General features: G+C 37.1%; 1 long non-coding RNA gene across 2 annotated transcripts in view; it reads right to left on the bottom strand.

Moving 5' to 3' along the window:
* Nucleotides 1-3,174: 3,174 nt before the first annotated feature.
* The window catches only part of LOC139139279 (uncharacterized), a 34,446-nt gene continuing 26,146 nt past the window's right edge, over nt 3,175-11,474 (bottom strand). For both annotated transcript variants that reach the window (XR_011553769.1, XR_011553770.1), the window contains exon 3: nt 3,175-3,306. This is a non-coding gene — a long non-coding RNA (uncharacterized lncRNA). The remainder of the gene's footprint in view (nt 3,307-11,474) is intronic.

The following is an 11,474-nucleotide window of genomic DNA, read 5'->3' as shown; positions in this document are numbered from 1 at the left end:
TGTGACTTACCTCGTTTCGTCGCTAGAATAGGGAAAAACGAAGGAATATAATGTCGACTGTTAATAGCATGCAATGATTTCTTGCAATAGTTTCTAAGTTTCAAAGCTACGTCTGCACTCAGCAATATTAAAGTATTATGAATCACGAATGCAGGAGTACAGAAATAGCGTCGTCTTGATAGTTTTCGCGCATGTTTAAAGAATAATATTTGAGGGATTTCGTTATAGTATTCAACTATTCAACTACACTAAACGCTAATTCTGAATTGAAAGTAGGGCAGATAGTTCCTCCTTATGCACCGAATGAATAAATGAGAAAAAGATAGAACAAATGTCAATGTTTCCTCGTTACAATAATCAAACTATTTAAATTTTCCTCTCTGGATTATTTGAATTACTTACACATCATTTCTAGAGGAAGCACTTACTAACACTAGCAGGATACACAAACGAGAAAGAAAAATGATAAACATTGAGTAATTGAAATATTGAAGGCACAAGAAGCAGCATTACACATCAGAAGCAGTCTTTATCCTTGATAAACGATCTTTTTTAATACTAGTTTGTATATGTGGCGAGAAAGATATCACCTGTGATGTCATATTTGGAATGTTGTCGATGAATGCAAAATATGAGGTTAAACTGGCCCAATAATCATTTTCATTTGAGGTAATACATTACCAGGTTCATGGGACATTTGAAATTTACAAATTTAAGACCATCCTGAACCACTGATAGTTAATGGTGGTACCAGGTGTGCGGAATGGGTAAGCGTACTCTGCTAGCATGCTACACCCGTCAGGATTGGTCCGAAAATCGTCTAAATATTGTATGAATTGATATAGTATACGGATCACTGTAATAAGTCAAAGCCGGGAATGCTGTCGCTAATCATTGAGTGTCGACCGAGGTGTCATACTTGGCCACAATGTCGTCACATCGATCATAGAACTTCCTGGTGGTCCCCACTGGTCTTTTTGGTGTGTATCCCTGTCTCACTAGTTTTGATACCAATAAGCTGTGTCTCATTTGAAAATCAGCGCTGGAATCACAAGCTCTACAATATCTGAGAAGTTGAGACACATACACACCATAAGCAAGTGCAGACGGAATATCACTTGACAAGTGGGGATAATTTATATTTTCAAAACCGAAATAATCTCTGTTGTCATTCATCTTAGTGTGTGGCCCATTAGTACCTACTTGTAGGAACAGATCAAGATATGAAGATGAGTTACTTTAATTTCCAACTCATTAGGATAAATGTGATGTAAATAAGCTAGCAAATGATCGGATATTGTAGAAATGTCCGCTCCACATTTAAAAAGTACAAAAATACAATGTTAACAACATCACAAAACACCACTTTGTATATTTACCCCATTGATACTACCCTATTGTAGTAGCTTGAGTCCGAAGTGTTTCCTGAGTTACTGGATAAGGATGCATGGTTTGCACAAAAGTTTCAACGTACCAAACCCTCTCACTAAGTACATGACAGTCGTTTCGTACGCCAAGAAAAGTAAAGAAGGTCGTTTGTGTCAGCACTGACTGCTGTCACATTCCACGGAACAATCATTGACTACATACAAAGATGTATGATAATTATCTGCGTCTTGTCGACAAGACATAGATATTTGGCCATGCTATCCAATGCATATAAATTTACCCACAGTCTACGCATATATGTCGACGCAGACATCTATTATTGCAAATACGAAGGGATCGTACGGTATATCTTAAACATCGCGAGACATCTTTGTATGAATGACAAAGAAAACTCCCGCTAATTATCAACCATGCCCATATGTTTGAATTTCATCCAGGAAAAGTGTTTCCCGTTACAATGTTTGAAAAAAAATCGCTGGAAATAAATTACAAGAAGACTTTCAATTTTGCGTCGACAAAGAGTAAACATTTCGCATGTTGTCATTTGAAAGGCTGCCCTGGAAATTGAAAAACTGTGAGTCCTGGTATATGTTTGAGATGATCATAGAGCTTTGAGCTCGACCTAAGACCTCGCATTATTTAAGATCGGTAACCCTTGTACATCCGACCTTATGCGGTCTGTATTTGTAAGTAAAATATATAGATTCCCGTATATTTGATGAATGACGCAATTATGTGGTGTCGCTTGAATGAACTCAGCGATTAATAGTGTCAAAGATAATCGAGAGTCGGGCATTACAACTCGGTGATCCGTTCAGCGCTAGACTTCCAAGCAGCGACGCTATATCAGGACAAGGCTGTCTGTTACCATTTTCACTTCACTCGCCTGTAGTTAATTTTATTTACGGCTAAAATTTCTGTAAATGCAGGTTGTCTTTCACCGTAGTCACAAACGGTCAAATTTCATCAGCCAGGAACCGTAATTTGTGTGTGGTAATTATACGCAAGCCTGGGCGATTTCATGTTGCGAGTGGTAAAATTAGAGATGACAATTTCGATACCTAGCATGACGTTAGGGTGTTCTGCGACAGTAATGGCAGACGAAATAGTTCACGGAGTATACACAATATAATTTCATTTAAATTGTCACCGCAGCATTTTCTTTGACATATTCTAATTTGTGAACTGTCATGAGAAGTAATCAGATATTATTTCCGTCTTATTCCAAACCCTGTTTATGGTCAAAGAACTCAATCTTATTACTTTTCTTATCAGGGCCAAGGAGAAAGCTGAATAACTAATTTTCCGGCATTTTTGACGTCTACACGTATTCTCTTTGGGTAATTCTCAATTAGAGATAAGGCTACAAAAACCAATGCCCTCCAGTCCGATTTACCAACCAACTATAAGATTAATACCGAAATATACTATTAACCCGCCAATGAAACACCGGATCCGAGATTGGAATTTCTGGTTTTATCTTATGCGGCATATTTTGTCAGAAATATGTTTATTCGCACACGCATATACTTTCTCATAAGCTATACCACAAAAAGATGTACCGGTAATAAAACTTCGCCCGTATAAGCGCATTTGCACATTCTCAAAACAAACTATGAAGTAACCCAGCTAATCGAACATTTTTTGTACTGTGTGAAAGTACGTGAAAGTAACAACTGTGAGGAAGAAAGTGATTTGATACGACGCATACAGGGCATATTCTTGCTGTTTAAAATTGCAAGATGAATGGTTTTTCTTTAAAAAGGAAAATGTCCAGAGTTTAGCGTTTCTTTGCTTCCACTCATTTGCCCTTATGAAAAGTAAATATGTTACACTTACCAAGGATGTTAATGCAAGTTCCTCCATTTTCACATGGGTTGATCGCACACCTTACAACATTTGGATCATAATCAATACCTGAACATCAGAAACAAAATGACCAGGAATGTAAAGAATTGTTACACAATTAGCATGAAAAATTGTTAGGTTATAGCCACCGGCAGTCATATTATTCAATTTCCGATCTGAGGAGAAAAGTGTATGGTTTTCGTCACCATTGCCGCAATACTGGAGTTTTTCCGTCACCACGAAGGGCAGCGGTCTCTGTTTTATATTAGCATGACTTCCCCAGTGAATTTAAGGCATGACCATCATAAACGGTTCTTGGAAAATACATAAGATGGCTCAACATTCCAGGCATATATAATCAGAATTTAGCTTGTGCTAGAATTCCTTTGTCAAAACTAACAATGCATTTTGTACGCAGTGTACTACGTTGGAAAGGCTAATGCCCTGTTTTTGAACATATTTTACTAAATAGAAAAAGAAAATATATTTATTTCCTCGAAGTAATGTGATGAAAATATTTGATAAAGTTAAACCACCGCCACTTTTACATGTAATGGTTGAATAAGCAGATAACACAGAAAGCACAGAACACAAAACGCCGCCAATCAACAAAGCAGACTTGCTTAACTATTCTGATGCCAGTCGCGATTCTCTCAGCTCTAGGTTAGCTGGTAAAATACATGGTAAAGAATTATAAAAATCATTATTAATGATGTTACAATCAAATGATTATACCCAAACTTCTTGTCTTACAGAGTTTGTTAACCAGAAATGCCCTCATTTTTCATCATACGTTACAGAAATTTTCTGCAGACGCTCTCTACAAACATACATACATACAGACCCTTACGATAGAATGGGCACCCTAGCGTCTCGATAAAGCACCTGGATGTCAAAATCATCTGTATATTTTGGTAAGGACTGGACCCGCATCGACGTTTACAGTTCTGCCTTTCAAACGCACATCCCACATTAACTGCCTTGCCAATACATTAATAGATGTGCACCATTTATTTACATCACACACTGCAATATGATAAATCAGAACCTTACAGTGCTTCAGGAACACAATTAATTAGCAACGGAATAATATAAATAACCGATTTTCCCCCTTGAGATACTTAGCTTATACAGCCATTGAATTTCCCGTCTACTGTATTGAATTTTCTAGAAGCGTATTTGTCTTCTGGTAAAAAATAAATCTGTTCTCTAGGTCACAAAGATAATTGACCTTATTACACTCAATCGGTATCTAGTTATATTTCAAAGTTTGACAAGGTTGTAAGTTTTCTTCCTGGTCTGCCAAGGAATCAACTACGATTAACTTCGTCCTTCAGCAGCGAAGATCTATATTCGGCAAAAAAATGGGCAAACGTTGCAATCAAAGAGATTTATTCAAACGGCATGTCGAGGAGAAGTTCTGCGTGTTTAGTCAGATTCATTGCTTGGTGACTGCGAATACTCGATGGTGGCAGACTGAGAGTCGTTGTGCACACGTGTTCAACCAGCTCCTTGATATGTTTCATTCTGCGCAGCTTTGTGACGGCTTTTGTATCAAAAATGCAACTTACTGTTTTGGCCGTTAAACAAATACTGAAAGTGCGTGCTTTCAGTTATGAAAAGGTAGATTAGCAGTAAAAATGTCAGATTTCTCAACTTGTTATTGTCACACTGAAAATGAGTTCAAGTGTGTCTTTGAAACTCCATACGCCCTAAGTAACCGATAATAAGTAAATGGAACGATTACATTTGCAATGCTGAACTACAAAATGAATAGATGAATATATATTAGGAGTGTAATATGATCTGCATTCTTCGTATGATAAAAGACACCTAATTTTACACAAAGACTGTTTTAACATCAGAGACTTATTCAATACATTCTATTGCGTGAAAGCATATTGAAGAATATTGGGGCAGTCAGTTTTGTCTGGAGAATGAACGCTTCGTTTCAAATGAAATGTCAGAAAAAACCAAGACGTCTTTGTTTCCCAACCTTGTAGAATCAATGATTAAGGCAATTCTTTGTGGTTTCATTTGTGAAATTCCGTTAAATGATCAAAAGGGCAATGCGTCGAGACAGCGTCAGAGAATACCGTGTCCTTCAAACTCTCCATTCTCGATATCACAGAGGGTAGAATATGGAAGGCGCTGATCGCCACAAGGTCAGTGAACCGAAACGATGCCATGAATCCGCTTCTCAGTAAAATAGACGACAATTTGTTTGAAATTATTGTCGTTACTATCGCAATATTTCACTTTACATTTTACTCTCATCGCCACTTGGACAGATGGCGCAACCAATAAAAAGACGATACTCAAATATCCCATGAATAGAAAGAAAAAAAATTATGACTGCACACTGAATGAAACCATGGCAACGGCGGCAAACACATTTGTCGTCTAAACGTGATCTGTCAGAATGTGAGCAATGCATACTTACAAAAATTCACTTGCGAAATTTAGTGAAATGATCGGTGTATCCAGTTTGAAGATCCATGAAACTGCAACAACGCAACAGTGATAGTTTACTTATATAAGCAGGTACAGTACTACATGCACTATTACAAGGAGGGTGTGAAAAAGTGTAAAAAATTCTCGATTCAGTTTGATTAGAAACCGAACGTTGTGTGTTTCGCTTCAGAACGCTGACTACTCGTTATAGTGGATATCTCGTATATCATAGAGTTAATACAGGTGTTTCTTACTACATGAGCAGCTGTGATCACTGTGATTACCTGTACTTTGTATACAGTAAAAAGTTTGGGTTTGATATGCACGGTATAAAAAATTGCAAAACAAGATAGGCAAAGGGCAGCTCAAATTTCCACAGCAGTTTTATGCAGAATCCTGAAATTCGCGTACATGTTGTAAAATGATGGATATGCAACATTACTTAAGTCGTAAAAGTATTCAATGATCCACCACATTAACATTTGGAAAGAGTATTTGGCCTGGCAAAGATGGTCTCTTGGATAATGGGGTTAACTTCCCAACGCAATGGATCCGAACTGATTACACTGGCAGGGACCGCTAGCTGATTTCTCGTTCCAGCCTAGAGACGCACTCAACTGATAAATGGAACACGCTCGTCTCGACAGTAAGCACCATAGCAACGGCATACGCATGACATTTAGTTTTTCATTAGGAGAGTGAAGCTTTCTTCCCGTTGACGAGCAAGTCAGTTTCATCCGTTCATTTGTCAGCATCCTGATAGTTTCACACTCTCTTGAATTTTCTCCACAAAGTTTTCACATCACTTTGCTTTAACAAAGAACATTTTGTACGGTCGACCTAACGCATTGCTGGTTGTGCTTTTGGTGTCAAATGTAGCATTTCTAGTGGAAAAACAACCGACGGGAGTTCTAAGCATTTTTAGCAAAGCATAATTCTAAGAGCTGGCTTACTTTATTTAACCCAAATCAATATGTTTGATTCATTTTCTGAAGTCGATAAATTAATCTATTACAGTCTGAGATCAAAAGTGTTGGTTATATTTATAAATGAGACTCACCTTTAATATGCACTTATTTGATTGATTCGTGATTGTAAGCAATTTTATCTTAGAGCCACAGATCATAATATAGCTCACACTGTGTTAGGAACACAGGAATTGGAATGGAATCATGTGCTGGTATTCACGTCGTTTCAATGTCATCGTTGTTAAAATATTGATATTATATATGTGTGAGTGTGCGTGTATCCGATTATATGTGTGTATCGTCGGTAATTGTCAGCTGATCACCAGAACGATGACATGCATGCCGTTTATTCACAAGTTTTAGAGTTTTGTTTTAAAATTGAGGTCATATTTTAGCAGGTGTTTCCGTTCTTGGCGTAACTTCACTTCGTCAGAGATCCCATACTCGTACGTCGTGTGAGCACTGTCTGAAATCTTATGCAGTTAGTTGTCTTTTACTGAATACGTCCTAAATGCAAACGATTTTTTTCATTCTAGAGATTGAATGACTAAAATTATTAAAGTGATCGCAAGCACCGTTTTCTGTGTTCAAATATCTCTTAGACTACACTCTGCATAACTCTGCATAATCTTAACTGCAGTGCATAAATCGTGTGGGGATCTCCATTCTAGCTCGACTTTTAGAACGTTGAAGTGTATTTCCGTCGTCTTTTAAAAGATCAAGCATCATGTATGTCTTGAGAGCAAATGTAATGAATATACCTCTTTTGGCGTTTGAGTTTGTATCGTTACGTTTAAAATTTTTGCTCGTTTGTCATCAGAAAACTCAATATTCTATAAAAAGGAAACTATCGATTGGATCGATAATATAAGGAAGACGGTAGTATCAACGAAACTGAAAGTAATTGCTGAGTTGATCTGTTTCATTGAGTGCCACTGTCAGAAATAACTCAGTGTAAAATTTGTATATGACGGAAACACGCATTGTATGCAATCTATCGGTTGCTAAGGTTTTTTCTAGCATTGCAACAGCATCATCATGATGGTAGATGGTAGTTGGAGAATGTTAATGGCGTTACGGGTTTTAACAACCGAGAAAATATGTAAATTATAAACAACAATGTCGAATGCAAAATCATATGCTAAAGAAAGTTTACGATATAGTCCTGCAGACGATTCCTCATGCATGGTTAATTATGTTTTGAAATTCCAGCACCTCGATATGATTTCTTAGCATCTGGTTTCCAGATATCAGAGAAGATCTGAAATTCCCGCTTGACTGAACTATTTATTAGAGGATCAATTGTACGTGAAATTGGAATCCCTACAAAGACTGCTCCGAGGACACTCGGTGCATGTCGAAAGCATATTGTATCTGCGAAGCATACCTGTGATATAACTTAGTTGGATATATCTTTCATATATGTATTGATTACTATCGAATAAATCCAGACGGGTTTCATATCACACTTGCACTGCGCCAAGAAGGGAGAAACATTTCCATAGTTTGGTATTCTTAGTATCTAATGTACTGATGAAAATCTCTTATGCTTGTGTGTCAAACCAGTGGATCAAACATGGATCAACCAAAACACTAGTTCTCAGTTGAAATTCACGACGTGTACGTTGGATATACATATCTTGACATCTTTATGACGACCTTAAGCTTCAATATATCCTCCAAGTGAAAATCCCGCCAACTACTATGTCAGGAATATAAAAATATGTATATCAACCACCAGCATTCAAAATCTATGTCCTCTGTGGTAATAGAATTACGTCATTGTGCTGAGCGTAGACACTGACATCAGAGGCGATGTCAAATGTACTTTTCTGTCAAATACAAACTTCAATGTTGTAAATAATTGCCAACGAATTTCTGAAAATGCAATACGGTTTATCAGTAAGCACTTCCTGCTGGACAAAACATGTTGAGCAGTAAGTAAAGTGAAAATCATGGAATTAAATTAACAGAGAACTAGTGGACAGGAAAGACAAAAATCAAACAGCATCACACTACATTATTTTGCAGCGGTGACAGGAACATTATTCTATTCATGAATATTCATGAATAATAAATGGAAATTAGCTTTTAGAGCAGAAGCTCTTAACGTTCTGCCCTGGGCTCTTGTACACTGACTCCTGGGACAAGTGTGCCTACATGCAAACGGTTTACGCTACCTTAAATATTTACGAACAAACCGCATATGAGGTGATATCCCCTGACACACTACAACTAACACAATTGAAGACATGTCTAAAATTAGCAATGTCAAAATTCATTTGCAAACAGATTAATCATTATTGACAGCAACGTCGAAGCAGATGCAGCAAATCAATTCATTTTTCCTTCAAATTTCCTTGAAAACGGGTGTAGGCTAATGTTTAACAGAAGAAATTAAGTTTGAGTAATTTTGTTAAGTGACTAAGCGACAGAAAAAGTGATGAATTATAATCAAATACAGTAGTCAATATGAATAGGACAAGTGTTCATTGGAGAATGTGCTTTTGAGATGTTCGAATTCCGATAAACAGGGTGATAGTTCCTGGACTCAGTGTATCATTCGTGAATTTCCTTTGATGTTTGGTTATCAAAACGTCGTTCAGCTAACATATGGTGCAAATTGTGCACAATTATACCATACCTTTGAGTATGAACACATCGCAGTGCTGACGAAATGTCGTTACATTTCAAAGTTCCCCCGCTCAATTTGATCGCCTATAAGTCATACCACTGAGGCTATTTGAAAGATTGGCAAAAGTACTGAAAGTTTCTGGCCTTGTTAAGCTTTAATACGATTCGACACATCGTTACAGGGTATGATGCTTTTTTATTCATCATGAGGGGGCTCCAAAGACAAACCTGCTTTCTACAATAAGGATGATTTGGACCAGTGCTGTTCAAATGTTTCATAGTAAGAATCAAACGTAAACACTTCTGCTCCCAACGACTCTACATACGCTTTTAAAGCATCGCATATTACAGATAGAATACATGGCTCCACGCAGACATTAGCTTTTATATACGGGCTTAGGCAAAATGAAAGCCAAATTAATGTGTTCAGGTGCGGCTTGCCTGCCGTATAAATGATTATGGTCAGGGCGGATTCCTTTATTCCACAATAAAATTCACACAACAGAAAATCCTCATTTATGTGCGAGAGACTGGTTTACCCTTTAACATGGGCAGGCAAATGTAAAATCACAGAACAATGACAGACGGACATTTTGTAAATATTAGTGAGTATCGTACATCTGTTTTATTATTTCACACGTTCACGTGGTTTAAGACGTTAAATATATCACGTATGGAATAGTACAGTCAATCTACCCCCCCCCACTTTACCAATGAAATCATCTCAAATAGTTGTTGCTGAAATGTATTTTAATGTTGAAATGATATCACTAATGTTCAAAATACGAGGACAGTCAACCTTTACGGTCCTGGTAGAAGCACATAAACTGTTAGGCACGCTGTTGACGCATCGACATTACAACGGGATATATAACACGTTGAATCCAATTAGGAATCACACTTACACCAACCACGTTTGTAGTCGGTATAAACTTGATCTCTGCCCAAATGACTATACTTTTGTTAGTTAATCCATTCATTACCTGCGCGAGACATGAAAAGAAGTATACTTCGGCAGTTTTCAAAGTACAGTGTTTGTAATAATGTTTAAATCGGTACGGTTTAGCCACTCGAGTACATAGAACTACATGACCAAAGCACGTATAAAATTCTCAACTGTCACCGTGGTTCAGTGTCATTGTCAATCTGAGTAAAATGCATTTTTACCTCCATTTCTGTCTTCCTGTTCATTAGACGATTGAAATAACACCGCATTATGTAAGACGCATCCACATGCAAAAGCGAGCAACAAACTAAAACCATATTAACATAAAAACAGCTGATGACTGGATACACTTTTTGTCAATGGAGATGACGATAGAAGCTTTTACACGTATGAAATGAAAAAAGAGCAAATGGAAAATTAAGTCTCACCGTGCGCTGAAATATCGCTAAAAGAACAGAGGTAACTAATGGAACAGGTATTAGCAACACCATTTCTTGTAATTCCTGTGTTGACGTCATAACTATCTTCGTGTCACGTTTTTCGCATCTTATGCATATCAACCATTTTATTTCAATTTTCCTCCTAGGTTTTCTTTAGTTGCTACTTGAAAGCCACTTCATATGTCTTTCCATTTTCAGGACACCTCTCATTTAGAAGAGTAATTTGAAACATATAGACCAACTCCGTTTTTTTCCGTTGAAACCTTAGCCTTTGTACATTTGCGCTATTTTACCTTTTTTATTTCCTGAAAACGCCGAGCTCTCTATTTAATGTAGCAAGTTGGCATCGCTCAGAAGTCAGTTGAATTCTGAAATGATGTTGTCATTCACTATAATTGTTTCTTCTGTATAGCTGATTATATAAAAAAGCACAGAGGCAAAGTGGCATCATTTTGTAAAGTTAACGTCAAACTTAAATCACTTGAATTCTGAAAAGTAAAAATGGTCGATGCAAAAGGTCGTTTGACAGCAATCTTCAAACATGGCTAATGAACTGCTTCAACGAATATCGTTGATCATTTGCAAACGAATTTCACTGAATTTAAGTCCTATTGAGTATGACGCGGAAACATATTTTCTCAGACTCAATCGAATCCAAGGGTAAATAATCATCACGGTATTGCAGACTTATTCACAGAAAGCTATTCTGGCACTTAAATCAGGGATAAAGACGAATTTTTATGTCAGAATAATAGGCAAAAAGCAGTATGTTGATTGACAGGTTGTATTCATGCC

The sequence above is a fragment of the Ptychodera flava genome, chromosome 8, assembly GCF_041260155.1.
Source record: "Ptychodera flava strain L36383 chromosome 8, AS_Pfla_20210202, whole genome shotgun sequence".
NCBI lineage: Eukaryota > Metazoa > Hemichordata > Enteropneusta > Ptychoderidae > Ptychodera > Ptychodera flava.
The sequence above is the reverse complement of the archived record's forward strand: the minus strand, read 5'-3'. Positions and strand labels throughout refer to the sequence as shown.